This window comes from Podarcis vaucheri (assembly GCF_965113315.1).
Source record: "Podarcis vaucheri genome assembly, chromosome: 8".
Taxonomy (NCBI): domain Eukaryota; kingdom Metazoa; phylum Chordata; class Lepidosauria; order Squamata; family Lacertidae; genus Podarcis; species Podarcis vaucheri.
Window position 1 is genome coordinate 38,566,201 of NC_138766.1, and position 20,589 is coordinate 38,586,789.

General features: G+C 40.8%; 1 long non-coding RNA gene across 1 annotated transcript in view; it reads left to right on the forward strand.

The window, feature by feature from the left end:
* The first annotated feature begins 3,755 nt into the window (after nt 1–3,755).
* Nucleotides 3,756–20,589, forward strand: part of LOC309539188 — a 36,820-nt gene continuing 19,986 nt past the window's right edge. Inside the window, exon 1 of the long non-coding RNA XR_014222756.1 lies at nt 3,756–3,872. This is a non-coding gene — a long non-coding RNA (uncharacterized lncRNA). The remainder of the gene's footprint in view (nt 3,873–20,589) is intronic.

Genomic DNA, 20,589 nt, shown 5'->3' on the forward strand with positions numbered 1-20,589 from the left:
GCTCACGTTCCAGCTTGACAATATCCTTCTGAAACTGTGGCACCCAGAACTGGACAAGGTATTCCAGGTGTGGTCTGATCACACCTGACCAGAATAGAGTGGTAATATTTCTTTCCTTGATCTGGACACTATACTTCTGTTAATGCAGCCTAGAATAGCATTATGGGGGGTTTTTTGCCACTGTATCACAGTATCGACTCAGATTAAGCTTGAAAAAAGAACGTAAGCAAAGGAGGCAGGGAGCCCTTTGGTTGGGGTGGGAAATTAGGCATCCTTGAGCGATTCATTCAAACAGTTTGACCCCTTTCAAGGGATTTCAGTGTTTTATTGGGCTGCTTGTGGGGCTCTAATGTGTTTCTGAAGGAAGGAAGCCTCCTGCTTGCTCATTTATGGAAATTATAACATAGCATAGGCAATTTGGCAACCAAAGGAGAGAGACAGAAAGAAAGAGACTTGGAGAAGATGCCACTCATCTATCAAGGGAACTACTGGTGGTTTCTAAGGGTGTGCAATGAATGGCAACGCAGCTCAGTGAGGAAAGATAATGAAAATATCTTGTGTTTCAAAGCCTAAGGCAATTTCAGCCCTTGTTTCTTTTTATTACAAGAACCCAAATCTAGGCTTTGTTTACTAAATCTTGCTTCAAAATTATTTACTTGCTTTGAAGGGGAAAGAAAAGATCCTGGATTTGACCCCAGTCCTACCCGCTTCATTTGCCAATCTCTTGCCAGGAAAAAAAAAGAGCCTGGCAAGCAAAAGCAGCCCATCTCCACCCCCTTGGCATCCAGATCTCATGCCGAGTCCAGCTCAGGGTTCACAAGCAATTTAGGTTTTTAAACACCAGTCCTTGGAAAAAAGATATGGGAAGTTATGAACCTGCCTTCTACCTGGTCAGATGATTTGCCCATGGAGCCAAGCCTTGTCTAATTTGAATGGCAGTATTTGAGTAGCACTGTCTCCTCTTTGGCAGAGGTCTTTCACATCCTCTGCTGCCATTTTCCAGAATTGGCAGGGATTGAGGTATAGATCTCCGGCATGCAAAGCATGTGCCTACCACCAAAATATAACCCCCTCCCCCCAAAAATATATCTATATAAGAGAAGTTCTACTCCCTTCATAATCAGGTCATGTAAAGAAATGATTCCACACCTGCCTCCCCGGGAGACTGCATCAGCAGCTTGAGTTGCTGACTCAGGAATCCTGCTACTAACAAATTTCTCTCTTCTGACATTTAATATGCATAAAAGGTTGCCAATACATTCTGAAATACGTGATTAATCTAATTTATTTTTAATCATATCTGGAAGTACTATTCGTCTCCTATTAGCAAATTTTCTACATTTTCTTAACCATTTTAAAGCTTTCATAAAGGTCTCGTTTCTCCGTTCAGCTGCTCCTGGAGTGTCACCAAGTCACAATCAAACTTCAGTTGTCCCCAATGAAGTGAATTGGGATTGTAAAGGGAAAATCAAGTATCAACACTATAGTGTTCTAGTGATGCTGCTGTAGTTCATAAATAATGGTCAGTTTGAACCAACTGATTGATTGATTGGAATGACAGGCTTCATATAGGAATTTCCTCTGCTCATAATACCTGGAACTTTTCAGAAGATATCTTCTAAGTGCTTCCTTGCTGTAAAACTCTTGCGTGGCGTTCCCAAGAGATACTGTGTGGCCTGTAAAAGAAGTGTATACGCACCAAGAAATGTGAACCAATTTAGAACTTGAAAAATTCACCAAACTCCACCCCGATTCTTCAACGACACCTGCATTTGCGATGAAATTCCAAATGGAGCTTAGATATGTTTGTCCATCTCTGAGTGCCATTATTTGGTGATGTCCCCCTGCGGCTGTCTTTTCTGGGTTTCTACTGTTTCTTTTGAAAGCCCAATCTACACACGCCCCAGCAAAGAACTTGAAAATGCAAAGAGAAGGTGTTTCATATGCACAAGGTAAATAGATGGAAGGTATTTCTTTTTTCCTTTGACAAATTACAACTATACCATATGCTAAGTTTCTATTTGCAGCAACAGTAGGCAAACTTCAAACAGAAGGCTTTTTAAAAAAAAAGCTCGATGGGCCCTTATAAACTGCATACAGACACATTACGTTTTATGGTGTAGGAAGGAAAAACAAAATAAGAGAAATTAAGCCTGTAACGCTTGATTATCCCACGATGTTTCCATTTGAGTTTTTTTGAATGACTTGAGTAAGAACAGTAGTAGATAGGTAGCCGTGTTGGTCTGCCATAGTCAAAATAAAATAAATTCCTTCCAGTAGCACCTTAAAGACCAACTAAGTTAGTTCTTGGTATGAGCTTTCGTGTGCATGCACACTTTGAAGTGTGCATGCACACGAAAGCTCATACCAAGAACTAACTTAGTTGGTCTTTAAGGTGCTACTGGAAGGAATTTATTTTATTTTGAGTAAGAACAGTACAGCCTCACTCCCACAGTCTAAGCAACTTGAGGGCTCCCTTAAATCTCCCACTCCTAGATGCCTCATGTTGGGAATTATCCCCCTCCCACCACAGGGAATAAAGGTACTCATCCTGAAGTACATCCACTCTAATTTGGGAATCGGTGCTTCCAGTCTCTACAGTCCAGGCTTGCAAAGTCTGTCAACCTGTGCTAATTTCCCCTGTACATACACACAACTTGTGGCAATGAGCACTCACGCTTTATAGTGTGGGTGCTCTTTGTGGGATCGCGCACAGTGCTACAGTTCCCAGGGAACTTACTAGAAGAAGGGGGGCTGGCTTGCCTCTCAGTGTTATTATTTGGAGGTTCACACCCAGCCTCAGTAATCAAGTTTCTTGCTGGGAGGCGGGAACAGCCCCATTTATAAATAGGGGGTGGAGCCGACGATAGCCAGAATGTCAGCTCTGGAGATTCACCGTCCCCACCCTCCCTTTGTTTAATGTTTTCTTGTCTGCAGGTTAACTCTTTCTTCCTGTTTAGCGGGCGCTGCTACGGTCTTTGACTGGTTGCTGTTGAAGGACCGGGAAGAAATTTTCCTGCATTGGCAGGTTTTGTCTTCCCTGTAGCAATTCGTCACAACTTTGGCGGTTTTGGCCTTGGGTGGAATCCTTTAGTCTTTTCTTCCCTTTAATGGGCTGGGTGGGCGTGAAGTGGTGATTCACCCCCCTGCGGCGGTGATTCCAGGGTCCCCCTCTTAAAGGGGGTGTCACTGGCCATACACTGAAAGGTGAACTACCCTGCGTGCAGGGATATGGGCTAGGCTGCCTGCTACATTTACGTCTCACAGAACACCCCCATATCCCATTTACCCTGATGTACCCCAGTTCCCCCAGCTGGGGGGCCTGGAAGAATACACGCCCAAGGCCGAAGCCAAGATCTTCCTACATTCAGAAGTTTAATAAAGTTGTGGCCTAATTTTTAATTCCATAACGTTGTCAGAGTCTTTATTCCTTTCTTATGATCTCTGGGGGCTGGGGCTGTCACGCCTGCTCATGCAACAGCCAGGATTGCATGCACAGTGTATGTGGTTTGTTCCATTTAAACAGCACGTGATTATGCAGGACAGAAAGGAAGGAGAAATCCTGTCTCCATAGCCTGACTGTGCACTCCTGCAAGCATTCTCTTTACATTTCCCTCTTTTCCTGTCATGAGCCCTGTTTTCCTACTTTTTTTCTTCCCATTGCCAGAATTCAAGTCAAGCATTCTCTTTACATTTCCCTCTTTTCCTGTCATGAGACCTGTTTTCCTACATTTTTTCTTCCCATTGCCAGAACTATGACAGAAGAAGAGCACACTGGAAAATACTTTCACTGTCTCCTTGCATCCTTCTGATTGTCAGGTGTAAAAAGAAGAGGATAATGGGGGAAAGTGTCTTCATTATCACCTGCCCAGGTAGAGATAATGTCACCAGTGAAGTGGAAAACACCCAGTGATTTTGGTGTCTCTTCTCACTAGTTGCAGATCCTTTCTCTGTTAGATTTATACACCACCTTTTAATTTGGGAGTAGGTCATGACACTTAAAGCACAATACACAATTAAAACAAAATAACATACGCTTTAAAGCAAAACCATCTTCTATCCATCAATTACACCAGTCAGAATAACCATGTCATTCAGTGCACAAATAACTTTCAGGGATGTAAGTGGCCTTCAGGAAACCTGGCAGAGGAGAAGAGTCTTCAGTTGGTATCAAAAAATAACCAAGGTTTGAAGCAGAAATGTATTGTGTTTATATTATACTTATATCCTGCTTCATAGTCCTAAAGGGTTTTGAAAGCGAATTATGAATGGTTCTCACAATAAAAACAGCTTTCAAGTCTAGCATCAGGAATGGAAATGTTTCTGTGGTGAGGTGAATATTCAGGTGGCATTTCCCACCCTCATCTTTGATCTTCTTTCACGTTGCCCTTCAGTCTCTGCTCACTAGGAGATGTTTTGAGGTGAGAGAGTGGATCTGAGCAGCTAGATCTCTCTTAGTCCACGATGGATGCAAGTCTTCCTTTCAGATCAGCAAAACATATTTGTCAGGATTGGGATGCAAGTGATGAAGGCTTCAGTCCATAACTTGCCTGTGCTAGAGGAGCTTTGTTGACTTTATTAGGATTACATAGGTAATTAGGAAACTTAAAATTAATCCAGAATAACTGCCTTTAAGAATTAGGCCAAGAACAGGTATCAGTTGGCCTTGAAAAACTTTCCCCAGCAATACCTAGAATGTACTTTTTTTGTTTGTTTTAAACATTTTGTGATATATATGTTATTAGAGGCAGTCTCTGGAATCAGAAGAGTTGGATGCTGCGGGCATTGTATGTAGTTTCAGTATTTAATTTGTTTTGAAATGAAAAGTTTACTTACTCTGAACACAGACACAAATCAAGGAATGAAGCCCTGCAACAAGCAGATGTTCATTGTCTCTTTATTCTCTTGCCTTCTGCCTGGCTCTTCATTTCCTCACCTCCAATATCTGACTTGTTTTGTTTTTTCCTCATTTTTATTCAGTAATTATTCAACCACAGGCTTACATGTTGCCCATTTCAAAAGAAGCAATACGATTAGAACATACATTATCTCCTAGACTATGACTTTGGCTAGACATTTGAACCAACTTCTCACTGTATTGTACTAGCATGGAAGCTACTACCCATGATGCTAGGATAGCCATGCATGTGCCTGATCCTTAGCGGTGGGGCAAATCAAATGGTTCCTTCCTACCCAGTCATTGCAATCCTTTCCATTAGGGATGAGTGGGATGTGGGTGGCGCTGTGGTCTAAACTACTGAGCCTCTTCGGTTTGTGGATCGGAAGGTCAGAAGTTTGAATCCATGCAATGGGGTGAGCTCCCATTGCTCTGTCCCAGCTTCTGCCAACCTAGCAACTCAAAAGTACACTAGTGTAAGTAGATAAATACGTACCGCTGCAGCGAGAAGGTAAATGGTGTTTCCATGCACTATGGCATTTGTCACAGTCCTCCATGAGCTAGTAGTGGTTTAGTAGTGGCCACATGACCAGGAAAGCTGTCTGTGGACAAACGCCGGCTCCCTTGGCCTGAAAGCCAGATGAGTGCTGCATCCCATAGTCACCTTTCACTGGACTTAACTGTCCAGGGGTCCTTTGCCTTTACCTTATTAGGGATGAAAAACATCTTTTGCCCCACCTACTTGGCTCCAGTATACGTATGGTTACCACAATAGTAATCCATGGGAAAGCAGTTTCTCATACTGCTAGCATAATAAATCCTTGAGTATGAGCCCTTGGCATTGCTTGATTTCTCAATTCCTCAACCTGTTTCATGATTCTGTACCAAACTGTGGAATCACTACTTAGACTGACCACTTCCATAATAACTTTGCTACAGTTAATAATCTTTACTTGCCCCAGGAGCAACAAAGACCATTCGTACCTTGACACCTTGACACCTAAGAGGGCAAATTTAAGATGTGTAGAAAAAAATAATAGTAGACAGTCTATATGGCTTTTTTCAAGTGTTGCCCTGTGGTTATTAAGGCTATTTGATGGCTTTTAAATATCTGGCTTGTTGCCAATGAGTTAGACTCTTTCTTCTCCCCCTCTATGAATTTGGAATGTTTTGCACTTCAGTAATGGATACCTCCTGCAGGAAGACAAGATGTGACTATTTCAAACAAAGTAATAAACAGTAATGTCTTTTCTCCTCTTAATTCGAGTTGTAAGCATGCCAGTTACCTAGAATGTTTGAAGTATGAACTTTGCTGATAAGAGTCTAGGCCATTTTGAGTGCTATTGACTAGGTGTTCAGTTTTTGTATATTAACGAAGATGTATAATGCATAGAGATTTCTTTTCCTTGTTTAGATTGCAGCTCATACTTCATTGCCTAAGTGCTACTCCAGCATCAATTGGAAGTATATAAATAATATGTATGGTTATATATTTGTTTGTCTAGGTCTTGAACAGCAGTAAATCAGAAACCTTTCTTGGGCTAACTTCAATTCCCAGAATGAGACCAATACATTTGAACTACTGTAGATTATTTGGATGTTGCTTGTCAAGATGGTTATTTAAATCAGGCACCAGTTCCTTCTTCCCCACCCCCACCCCCGCAGCAGCCTCCTGCAGTTTAAATTACTGCTATACATTTCTAAAACCAGTTATGAGCAGTTGTAGGGAAGTGAGTACTGCAAGTTCAAGACTTTAGTGGATGCATTCAAAATAGGCAGTCCTTGGTTGAGAAGGAGAAATCTGCCAGCATCACTAGATCAATATTAAAACACCCTTCTGCTCTTAAACTATACACATCTTTATTACTTTGGGTTAAGTAAGAGCAAGAATGGCTAGCTTTCAATTCAGTTTAGGTTCGAAGATTTTTCTGATGTGGATAGTTATTTCACTAGCTGACTACATTTGAATACATCTTCAGTCTGACTGCCTGAAGAGGGCTTCTTTCTTTGTTACATGTCTAACAAGTTAATGCTTTACATATACTTGAATAGTCATTGGACCAAGTATGTTTTATAAGTCAACAGACTTTTGAACCTCTGTTCAATTTTATTCACTTTGTGGTGCACCATTTATTCAGCAGATTTTATGTGCACCTCACGGAGGCTGAGAGTGTCACTACCTTTATCAAGGGCTATGAGGCCTGAACAATAGGGTCATGGGGTCTGAGGAGGGATGGCGGAGAAATTGTTTTCATTTTTTTGAACCAATATGTGAATCGAAGCACAATTATCCTTTGAAATATGCACTTTAACACTTTGCAGCGCAGTTCTCCAACCACAAAATTTGCATAAAATGGGTACATTAGGGCAAGGTGAGCATAAAAATACATGCATTCATGAAAATAATATACAAAATGCATTATGTTAGGGAAAATTGGCAAACAAATGGGGACGGGTCAATCAAAATTTCATGAAGAATGTGTCTATTGGGAAAAATTCACATAAAATTATGGTGAATTTTCATGAGGATTTTTAAAACAAACAAACAAATCATAAATCACTGTAGAAATGCAGAGAATTAAATTTAAGATTGGGAAAATGAGAAACCGAGAGTAACAGATTGACAGATTCACTCATCTCTGGGTCTGAAGCCAAGTCTTAGCTTACATCAGTACCTGGGGATGTCTGTGTTTCGATATCAAAGTTCCCTTTTGGTGCACAAGGGCCTATGAGTGTAGCAGCCCTTATAACTGGCAGGCAACATGAAATTTATTGGTATTATACTAGTTCTTCAATCTTTGTCTTGTCTACATAACAGTAGTCTCTCCACAATCCAGCCTCTTCTACATCTCAAGGCCTAGACTCAGGGATGTTGAGCTGGAGAATATACTCTCCCACTCTAGATTTGGGTATGACAAGTCACAGCTCCAGCCTTGCTTGCAATCCTTTCTAAAGGATTGTACTTGGTGGTACAGTTTAATAGCAATGATCTAGTTAGTGCTGCTGAAAGGCTAGATTCTGCTATTAAAGAAGTTGTGCTAATTGGCTTCTGGTGGTCAGACTTATCTTATTTCAGAGAACAATCGACTGGTTGTTTTTTTTAAAAAAAGTTTGGTTCTTCACTGTTGTTCCTCACCTACATTTTATCCAAACAATAGAAAGAATAGACTTCTGCCACAAACTCATTAAAATAGATCGGTTATTTCTGGGTGTTGTGTGTGCGTGTTCCTGAAAGTGCTTTATTTTCCTCAAAACTTTCTAGCTAGCATGTTTTAAAAGCCATTCATTTTAAGCCAGCTGAAATCTTCAAAAAATATATGTTGATAAATTTCAGGCCTCAGACATATAATTAATCTTCATATATTTTCCGGTAATGTAAACACACCTGTGGGATGTTTTCCATTGAAAACATGAAAAGAAAACCTGTAATATATCTCAGAGTGATAGCTTTATCATGACTGACAGAGCGGCTGGAGGCCTCTCTTTTAGGAGAATAATTTGGAAGTGTATAAAAGAGAGATTGATTTCCGCAATGCCCATTCTTTTCTTTCTAACATTCATCCCCAGTGTGTAAAATCCTCCCTCTTTTCGATGTGCAAAAGTCCAAAAAGGAATCTTTCCTCATGTGTAGCACAGGCCAAGGCATGCACAATATAATCAGTACCTTGTAGATGGGCAAAGTCCAAATTCCAGTGGAGTGTGCAATTTGCCAGTGTCGTGCTGTTTCAATCAAACTCTGTCTTGTCAAAACTTGTTCTTATTTTGGACATTTGGAAGAAGAAGTTTAACATGCAGAGCTTTTCAGGAAGTGCAGTGTGGAAATAAAGGCATGTTTTTGGCCCTCATCAGATTTGTATTTATTTATTGAAATATATCTAACATCAGAAATGCTGTATTCCACCACTGTGCTCCTGCTACAAGAAAATAAGAAGAACCTGTAGGGTGATGAGGAGGAAAATTGGGAGAGGCAGTGATGGAGTTTAAGGACCAAAGCCTAGTCAGCAGTTCTCAACCTGTGGGCCCCCAGATGTTCTTGGACTACAACTCCCATCATCCCTGACCTCTGGCCTTGCTAGCTAGGGGTGATGGGAATTGTAGTCCAACAACATCTGGGGACCCACAGGTTGAGAAAGGCTGGCCTAGGTGATCTCTCTCTCTCTCTCTCTCTCTCTCTCTCTCTGTGTGTGTGTGTGTCTGTGTGTCTGTGTGTTATGTAGAGAGGGTGTGTATAGTGAGCATGTGTGTGCTCAAAGTATGATCTTTACATATGTTTGTGGACCTGTATGTTGTTGTTAGTGCCTAAATCGAAGCAGGCTCTTGGTGACTTACAAGAGATTTTAAAAATACAAAAAATTCAAGCAATAATCTTTATTAACCATCGCAGCATTCTAAAAATCAAACACCAAAAAATGTAGTGTAATCAGCAGCTCAGAACTGCTCCAGTAAATAAACCATATACATGATCACGATGGACCTATCTACCCAGGCAATTTAAAAATACATCATATTATCTCTCACCTTTTTTCTCCAAGGAACTTAAGATGGCCTACAGAGTTCTCCCCCATTTTATCCTCACAACAAGTCTGTGGGGTAGGTTACTCTGTGAGTGAGAAACTAGGCCAAGATCACCCAGTGAGCTTCATCATGGCCGAGTGGGAATTTGAACCCAGTTTTTCAGGTCTTAGTCCAATGCTCCAACTACTACACCACACTGGTTCACATTTGTGTGTGTGCTAGGTGTTGTGTGTAAAAGAGAGAAGATGTGGTGCAGCAGACTTTTGCTTTGGTGATGTGCATGCATCCTTTGGACCAAAAAAGGGTTAGCCAGCCCTGCTTCAGATCTATACTCTGGGCTGTGCCCTTGGGAAAATAACTGAGGAATATTTCCTGATTTTAGGAGGAATAAATGTCATCCCAAGTCCAGTGAAGGCAAAAGGGCTGTATAGAAAACCCACAGAGATAAGCTGCAGCAATACATTTCATGTAATATATAGAAAGAATCAAGATTTGGTTCAAACCTTGATAGGAAAAGAGAGCTACGGAGAGAAAATAAAAAAGGAAATGTTGCCATCTCCAGAACTATTTGAAGCTGTGCAAAAATGAATATAAGCCTGTTTAACAGCAAAGGCTGTACACCGTTCAATAAAAGGTTGCCCTACCTGATCAAATAAATACAATTTGCCATAGTGTGTAAAGAGGATCTTTTCCAATTTAGCTATTTCCATTAATGTCTGAGTCTACTGATCAATAATAAGCTTTGCTTAGCTTCTCTCTTCATAAGAATCATCTCCTTGGCAGCTCCAGCTGTATTTTTGCAAAGTAACTATTGACAAGACCAAAAACGAAACAAAACAAAAACCTCCCACCACAAACAAGTTCAATAATGAAGTTATAAATATGTTTGGATTTCGACTAAATTAATTATTTTGCTTTGCACTGCCAAAATGGTGAAACCACAGGGTCAGTGGGGAGCTTTAGGAAGGAAAGTCAATCATGTCTATATCCACAATCACAAGAAGCACTTTACTTGCAGCCATGGAAGAGTTCTGCTTGCAGCGACTGGGATGAGTCACTGGATTTAGATTAATTTCCCCCCTCATTTGGCTCTTTTTAAAACTTGAGGCAATGTAAGAAAATACCTGGCAGAAGGAAGGGAAACCTCAGTTGGTAAACTCTTAATGTCAGGGTTGTGGGTTCAAGCCCTATGGTGGGCAAAAGATTCCCGCATTGCAGCTGGTTGAACTAAATGACCCTCATGGTTGCTTCCAACTCTATGATTCTTGCACCAGCTGCTCTACATCTATACTTCTGGAAATGTGTAGGATGTACAGGCTCCATCAGCTCAGAAAGGGCTACTATGCCTGAAAAATTCATTCAGTTTTACTATGAATTTTTCTTTTAAAAACAAGGCTTTTTTCAAGTCTTTATGCCTGGCACAAACCTCTTGAACCTATTTATATGAAATTTGATAGGCTTTATCCACTCAGTGGGGCTAATTTTAAACAGCAGCAGCAACCACCCAAACTTATCAGTTACTTTCGCAATGGAGATACTCAACTGGGAAGGAGGAGAGAGAATACCATTTTGAACTTTAAATCAGGACATTTGTTTTAAAAAGCTGTAGGTTTTCATCAGCGTTGAAAATTAATACAGTGGTACCTTGGGACGCGGGTGGCGCTGTGGGTAAATCCTCAGCGCCTAGGGCTTGCTGATCACATGGTCGGCGGTTCGAATCCCTGCGGCGGGGTGAGCTCCCGTCGTTTGGTCCCAGCTCCTGCCCACCTAGCAGTTCGAAAGCACCCCTAAGTGCAAGTAGATAAATAGGTACCGCTTTATAGCGGGAAGGTAAACGGCATTTCTGTGTGCTGTGCTGGCGCCAGCTCACCAGAGCAGCTTCGTCACGCTGGCCATGTGACCCAGAAGTGTCTCCGGACAGCGCTGGCCCTCGGCCTCTTAAGTGAGATGTGCGCACAACCCTAGAGTCGGACACGACTGGCCCATACGGGCAGGGGTACCTTTACCTTTACCTTGGGTTACAAACACCTCGGGTTACAAACACTTCAGGTTACAGACTCTGCTAACCTGGAAGTAGTACCTCGGGTTAAGAACTTTACCACAGGATGAGAACAGAAATTGCGCGGCGGCAGCTCAGTGGCAGCGGGAGGCCCCATTAGTGAAAGCACGCCTCAGGTTAAGAATGGTTTCAGGTTAAGAACGGACCTCTGGAACAAATTAAGTTAATAACCAGAGGGACCACTGTATTTTTAAGAGAGAGAATTATTTACAAGGAACCATGCAGACACAAGCAGAATGCTAAGCAGATGCCTAACACTGAACTCTCATCACATACATGTTTAGTGAAGTTTATAGGCACAAGGGAGTAGACCTCCATGGTGGCCCCATGGCTCTGGCATTCATTTCCAGCAGACCTCCATGAAATTATTACATTGCAGATCTTCTGAAAGGCCCTGAAGACCCTTTTCCTCTCTTGGTAGCTTACTTTTGAGAGATACCTTTCTGCTCTTTGAGGCTGCTGAAGCTGTTAAATTGTATTTTAGTCTCTGGTTGAATGAGGTTTTATTACTATTGGTTTATTAATGCTGTGAATGTACAAGAAGTAGTAGAATTTTTTCCCTTGTCTCTGTTAGAAGCTTTATTTTCATATTTTCTGGTGTAAGCCGCCTTGAGTGAGTCATGAAGGTGGCCTATAAACATTTTTAAGAATAATAGCAGGAGGAGAGTGCTGCTACTCATGATAATAAATATATAACTGAACCGAGTGCATGGGAAACAGCACTGCACCTCCCAGGCAGCACCCTTCACTTTTGTACAAATGCTTTAAGATTCAGTGACCCACATCACAGTTTCATTAGTGGCTTTGGTCCAGTTTTAATTAGGTGATGATATGTGCATTATAGTAGTTTAATGACGGGGAGGGTAATGGTGATTATATGGATACTGCTGAAAGTCCCCCTCAAATATTATGCTTATGATAGTCTACATTAAGCCTTGGGCTTTTCTGGGTCACCTCCATTTTAAGTGGGAAAGTGTGTAAGAATGTTAAAGTTCATTGAAATGGAGATCATTGCAGCAGGAACACTCCAAACGCTGTGGCATGTAAGTGCATCAGCTTCCCTTGACAGTTGGATACCCAAATTTCTCTCTGTAATTAACTGTATTCTAAGGGTCCATTAAGATGGCAAGCGATAGCCCTAGGCTGCAGATTACTGGCATATTCATGGCCTTGGAAAGATTAGGACACCAGAAAAATAATTTCAGTATGTACGCCACAAGGCTGAAATGTGAGAACACTCTTTGCTAGTGAGAGAAAAGACAAATGGAAGGTCATTGCGAAAAGGATGGAAGACTTGATAGCTTTATTCAACAGATTTTTGATTTTTGATTTTTTTTAAACCACCACTTTAACCAACTAAAACTCATGGATGGATGAAATTTTGTAGATGTTTGGAATGACAAAGACAAGAAGAATCTAAAGGCCATTATGTCCAACCAAGGATCTCAAGGCAGCATCCTCTGAATAATAATAATAATAATAATAATAATAATAATAATAATAATAATTTATTTATACCCCGCCCATCTGACTGGGTTTCCCCAGCCACTCTGGGCGGCTTCTATAGAAACCAAAAATACACTAAAATATCACACGTTAAAAACTTCCCTGAACAGGGCTGCCTTAAGATGTCTTCTGAATGTCAGGTTTATCGCTTTGACATCTGATGGGAGGACGTTTCACAGGGCGGGTGCCACTACCGATAAGGCCCTCTGCCTGGTTCCCTGTAGCTTTGCTTCTTGCAATGAGGGAACCGCCAGAAGCCCCTTGGCGCTGGACCTCGATGGGGGTGGAGATGCTCCTCGCCCAGGTAACCCCCAGAAAAACCACCACAGTGTGTTACAACCACAGTAGCAAAGCCATGTCAATGTCAATAGTGAAGATACCTTTAGGTGATTTAGACAAAAGAGCCAAGACTCTTTAATAACAAGTATTTCCTTCACGTTCACCATAGCATCAAATATCATAGCATTTCTATTTATATGGCTTATTTGTCGACCTAGCATTTAAAAAAACATTTCATATTGCATTATCAGAAAGAAACAGAAGTTACCAAACAAAAAAATTTAGCAGGTGATGACAATGGCTTAACAATTATAAAGGAACTGATAAGTTTATTCCTGTCTCTCACTTCGGTAGACTTAATTCAGGCTGGAACGCCCACTCTTCTCCTCCACGTGGACTTGTTTGCAAAAGAAACAAAAGATGGAAATAAGTTGGCCTTCTGGCAGCTGTATTTTTAATTTACTAAATATCTAACTCACGATTTTAATGCTTCAACTTTCCTAATTAAAAACACACACATTGAGAATTGAGAAATGCCAGGGTAAATAAATATCTAATGAAAGTTGGAAACATTCCCGAAAAATGGAACAACTAAGGAAGATGGCTACCAAAAGTGAAAAACTTTATTCTTCTTAATTCTTTTGGCCATTCAAACCTCAAAAAGACATATTCTTTTATGTTTCTCCAGTCATAAGGCTTAGGTGGTGTGTTTTGTTTTGTTTTACTTTTTTACTATGGCCCAGTTTTGCTCCTTCTGTGATAATGTTTCATGTGCAGTTTGAAGAGATGCTTGATCTTTCCAAATCCTAGAAGTGGACTTCCTACAGAGAAAAGCTAAACGAATGCCTTCAACAGATGTATTTAGTTAAGAGCACAAGCTCTGCTGACCTGCTCTTAAAACTCCAAAATGGGTTCAGTGTGCCCTCCTGGATGCCTAATGATAATACACTGCTTTTGCTCCATTAACTGCTGTGTACGTGCAGCCATCATGCTGACTGGCTGCTAAGCACTTTACTGCCCATCTACATCTAAGTCAGTGATACTTAAAGCTAATCACATACTAACTACATATCCTAGTGACAAAGCTGCATTCCCACTCTGTCTGTATTGATCTCCCATCAGTCATTTGTAAGTGACCGTGCTAGACATGGCCCTTGGGCATTTTTCCAATACAGAAGCCACTTAACATTAAAATTGCAGGATCTCTCTTGGCTGTTTTACAAGCCTTTATCAAAACCATTTAAAAACCTACCCTTAATCATAACGACTCTATGAATTCTTTTCACCTTTGAGCCTTGACCCCTTTAACATAACAGGAACATTTCTGTTCCTTGTTGCTTATTCACTGGTTTTATGCATTTTTTCTGCCCCCTCCACTCCACCTTTTCTCAAAATGCACCTATTTGCTATTTCAGATTTAGCACTGTCCCCCAAAATTTAGGGGTCATGTAAATGAAATACTTTATTGTTGTTGTTGCTGCTGTTGTTTATTGAATTTATATACTGCTTTACGCCAAATCATTCCACACTGTCCTCTATTTTTAAAAAGGGGTCTATACAGATGGCTTAATTTCAGGAGCTAAGAGGATTCCTAAAATGGTGCTTTCTAAAAGCACTACTTCAGTAAAGCAAATATGTGCTTGGAATTGTGTTGGTCTAGCAGTCTCTTGTAGGTATGGGGGTACTCCATCAGTTTTGATGGTGATGCACCCAGAAAAATGAGTGTTCAGAGGTAGCCTTTTCATTTAAATGAATTGACAAGATTACACAGAAAGGATTTTCTGTGTAGAAATGGAGTCCAGAATGGGATGGCACATGGGTATATATGTGTGTAACCCAAAGATGCACATAACAGGCATGGGATTGCAGCAGTATATCATGGGTGAATCTTTATTTTAATCCATAAGCAAGGATTCTTAGTATAGCTGAAGGCAATATATAGCACTGACATTATCAACTAGGAGCAGCATGTCAAAAAATAAAATACTCAGGCCAAGTCATCTTCATTTCTACTGGATATACATTTCAGATGATATATTTTGATTTATGTCTCCTGACATGCATTTGTTACATAAAGGTTGAGATTCTCTCCAGAAAGAAATAGACCACACAGGATAGCAGTAGACAGGGGAAGGTAAAAAGTGTCACGACCCTTCTTTTTAAAATAACAACTTGGGAAATATGGATTTAAAACATCCAACTTTAGAATAGAGAAAGATAAAAAAAATGCATGCCACATTTGATTCTGATTATCCACTGGAAAAAAAATATAAGGATTTGCACATTATGTGAATCAGCTCTAAAGGTGTAGATTATCCTGTGAACTGCCCTGAGATGTGGGTAGAGGGTGGAATACAAATTTAATAAATAATAATAATAAGGTAGAATGTTCACAACCACCATGCAGATTCCATACATTTTCTAGGGTCAGTCCTACCATTAGACAGAGTACCTCAGTTTTTGATTGTCTTGAAAGGGAAACAAATACAGTGGTACCTCAGGTTAAGTACTTAATTCGTTCTGGAGGTCCATACTTAACCTGAAACTGTTCTTAATCTGAAGCACCACTTTAGGTAATGGGGCCTTCTGCTGCCGCTGTGCTGCCAGAGCACGATTTCTGTTCTCATCCTGAAGCAAAGTTCTTAACCTGAAGCACTATTTCTGGGTTAGCGGAGTCTGTAACCTGAAGTGTATGTAACCTGAAGCGTATGTGACCTGAGGTACCACTGTAATGATCACTCACTTTACATAACAACCTGTGCTCAACATTCATAGTGTATGGGACAAGCATATAGAATAGAGATAATAGAGAGTCCTGACTCCTGAAGCATGCAAGCATGATGGAAGCAAGAGGAAGGTAGGAATTAGTATGGGAATGATACAACAATACTTTTTTGAAGAAGTGTTGACTCTAGAAATAATGGAGTCCCATGTCAGGCAGAACAATTTCTTGGAGCATCCCTGAACCAGAGTTTTACCAACCCTGCTCAATATCAAGGAATAGTAGGAATAAGAGGACTTATGGTTGGTTCAAGCTCCTCAGAGATGAAATATTTGCAGTTCTTAAAAAAAAGTGACACCATGTTGAATGCTGATATATAAGTCCATCAAAAAGCAAGCTCCCAGTGTTGATTATTATCTATGTCTTAATATTTCTTATCTTTCCCCCCATCTGATTCACTTTATCTTTAAATTTCATAACCTTGCTTCTGAGTAGATTGAGTTTAAAATAGGGTTCATTTTGTTCCATCTACAGAAACCCAATATTTGGCTATTGAATGCTGAATTTAAGGAAGCGCGTATGAAGCTCTTTGACTCCTACAGTTATAGGCAAATCTATTTCTGCATTTTTATTTATTTTCCCATACTTTAACAAAAGTGTAAATAAATAAATCTTCATTACTCAGAATCAGTAGATTCTTGTCTCCTGTATCTACTGTGCACTCTCTCTGCAGTGAAGCTACCCTGAATTAAAATGACTAGATACAAGCTTTTTAAAGTGCTAATCTGAGGGAAAGGAAAATCAACATTCAAATGGTAATTATTTAGAAAGTAAATTGATCAATTTGTTCTAAGCTCCATGAAGATGAACTGAGGTCAATCCACTTTGCCTATTAAGATTGTGAAGATATCTAGTTGGATTAGTTTCACAGTAAAAGCATGTTTTCCACTGGGGTTTCACAAGAAAATAGAACACCAAACTCTGTTAGGCATCAAGAAAAACAAAGTTTATATTTTACTGCAAATTGCCCAGTCAGTCTCCAGTAAACTGACTATGTAAATAACCTCCCGGTTATTAGTTTCTAATACAGTAGCCCTCCCTGAGGTCAATGTAACTAAACAGAGCTACTTACCTTGGCTTCAATTTTTATCATTTAAATAAACTTTAAACTATAATAAGGATTATGAAAATTGTAGATTGTATAAATGATTCAAAGAGGCTTGCTCCTTCAGCTTTGGGTAGGAGGTAGGAGGAAGCCTCCTTTAAAATCCACCAGAATGAACAACTTAGAATGCAGGGGATCTGCAGCTCAAGAGGCTGTGCCAGGTCAACCAAAGAGACACCTCTGTATCTTGTTCATACTGGCTCAGATGGGGTTCAGATGGCACAGTGTAAATCCTAAAATGGGGCATTCTGGGAGGTCTGGTGGGGGGTTAGAATGAAGAGGGGAGACTAATGCTGGATCCTAAGCCCATTCAGCTCAATCACATGGCCTGGAAAGATGGCATAGAACAGTATTTTAAAGGCTTGTTTTTCTTCTGCCACGCTAAGGCAGTAGCCCTGCTACTGAATGGGGTTTGGATCTGATGTAACTTTACACTGCCTTAACTTGCACTGGCCTGCATTATGCCAGATTCTTGTGCATAGGATTGCTTCTTGTGCATAGGATTGCTTGCAAGATATACAGCCATCACAAATTCAAAGGCAGCAATCAACCAGCAAAGTGCAGAAAGCAGCAAACCTAAATTCAGACAAAGGAAAGCCAGGTGGTGGTGGTGGGGAGAGTTTTCAGCTGGCATCAAAACCTAAAGGCGTCGATGCTGATGATATATAAATGTGCATTTCTCTGTTTTCCCTAACCAATTCCCTGAGCTAGCCAGCCTCCATATAAAACTGTTATTCCCTTCAAGGTCTGTGAAGTCCAAAGATGATCACACTTATTATTTATCTCAGCAATTTGGCAAGGAAGAGTTACCTGCGCCATTTCTATTGTCATCAAAGACGCTGATAATATTAAGAGAATAATGCTTTGTTGTTCACAATTCCTGATCTCGTTATCTGCACAAGAAAGCAGGGCATTTTTTAAAAAAAGGAAAATGTTTATTCCTGTGAGGATCCCAGTATCCAATAGTCATTTCTTGTTGAATAAGCCTTGTTTCTCTTCTGCACAGCATGAGACAAGCAATGCTATCATAAGAGTGGAAGAGAATATACTAGTGACTGGTGTATCATCTTAAACAACTCAATACAAATTTAGAAGTTTGTTCCATTTTTAAAGAATCCCATCAGCCTAATGACTGTGCAGACCACTGCAAAAACTTGAATTCAGTTTAGGCATTGCGGTTACAGTAGGCGTCCCCAACCTTCGGCCCTCCAGATGTTGTGGACTACAATTCTCACCATCCCTGATCATTGGTCCTGTTAGCTAGGAATCATGGAAGTTGTAGGCCAAAACATCTGCAGGGCCCCAGATGTTGGGGATGCCTGGGTTACAGTATGGTGAATTGTAGTTGCAACCCAAGGAGGAAATGAGGAGTTGAGAAAGCAGATTATAGCTGAACTAGGTCACTATTAAATTAGTAGCATGCCTTCAGGGAAAACCAAAACAGTGAGGGAATTCAAGCTTTCAACTATGCAGGTCTAGCCTGCAGTATTTTCAGGTTGAGCCAACCTAGCTGAAGGGGAGCGACAACCCTAATAAGCAGGCAACCAGCACCATCACCCACTGAAGCCCCAGAACTATGGGCAGGTGGGACAGGTCAGCCTCCAAAGCAACTGGTATTGTACAGGACTTGGGGAACACCCACCACACATTAATTAGAGTGCAGGCACCTGGGAACGCTGCAGAAATTATGTGTAAAATGGAAGAAAGGACACTTCCAAATACCCCTTGGCCAGCTCTAAAGTAAGTTAAGTGCAACAAACACCCACACCTCACCCATGAGTAGTTCTCTGATTTCTTCCCCCTCCACTGATAATTTTCAAGTTCAATTTCTTTTTCTCATTAATTGATGGGAGAATGGTTTCAAAAATGCAGGAGACAAATTCAGCACAGCACTGATAAAAAGTTGCTATGTTTCTCCTTACCTTAGATCCCAGACAAGTACTGGATTTATTTATTTATTTTTAAAAAGGGGGAATCAGCCGTTGTGTGTGTGGGGCGGGGGGGTGTATTCCAGCATTTCTAGCTGTGATCTGAAACCTACATATCACTTATCTGTTCTTAGATTCCTGCTTAAGGCTGAGAACTGCTCCCCCCAACAATCACTTAATATTGAACCTGGAGAACTCAGAACCTTGTTCGCTATTTTGTAACATTTGGGTTTGCCTAACTATGGTACAAGTTTGCAATGTTTTGCTTTGCTTGGAATCCAGCATGGCCTCTGTTACTGAAATTGATGTGACTTACAGTACAGTCCTAGGCATGCTTTTCCTGAAGTATGGTAAGTCAGAGTGAGCTCAATAAGACTTCCTTCCAAGTATATATTTGTCACATGGCAGCCTTAAGTTGCCTATTACCTTGACCTGAAGTGCATTCTGCATAGGTTGGGTTATAGCTAACGTTCAAAAATCTGTGAAATATGGGCTGCTCCCATTTTGAGGCCTTCGAAATATTATTGAAAGTAGTTGGTTAGTTACCGCTTAACTGCCATGTACTCATCATCTATGAATAGACCTGGTGTGTGTGCATGTAATTCTCACAATGGCATTCTAAAAAAAAAAAAACCCAATGAAGCTACAAAATTTCAACTGGTTCCAGACTGCTTATAAAAGAAGCATCCTGATAAAGGATGGGTTCTCATTTTTGTGTGGGCAGGCAATCAATAATTTACTGCAGGTTTTTGTTTTGCTGCTGGACCCCTGACAAGGTGGCTTATTGTACAGCTTGGAAAAACCTCAGATTGTGTAACTGGGTGGTGTTCCAATGTAAGTTTTCTAAATTTTACCACAAGATAACAGTCTAATAAAATGCCCACTTGACCATATCAGGAAACTAGTACCCGATACAGAGTGACTGACAGGGCAAATTATGTGGAGGAGAGGGCATAACTGATACCATGTTTGGGTTTTATGGGTGCACAATTTGCTATGTGTGTGCGTGTTGGAGTCCATACAGAACAAAAAGCCCTGAGCAAAGATTTGCACAAATTCATGGAAATTGAAAGGCCTGGGTGAACTGCATATACTGTCTCCATTCTTCTCTATGCCTACTCTGCAAAAAAAGCATTACACAAAGTATTGACTATTGTCTCTTTCTTGGATGCACAAATAAATCCTTCTGCATTGCTGTAAGCAGAACCCAAGATATCTTGCTCCTTTTGGTGAGGGAACAAAAGGCCATCCTGCCATGCCACATACAGAACCAAACTCGAGTGCCAACAGGAGTCTTCAATCCTGGAGCTGGGAAAAATTATCCTTTGCTAGGCAAGAGGACAGCAAGCTAACTTAGGTGGCACAGGGTACGCTGCGTGGCACATATAATGTCAAACATCTCAGCACTTCCACCCAGGCTGTCCATGAGGTGGACTGAAGCAGCCACCTCAGGTGGAGGAATCCCATGAAGAGGTGCCCATCACCATTGCATGGCAGTGGCAGTGGTTTCTGACAAGA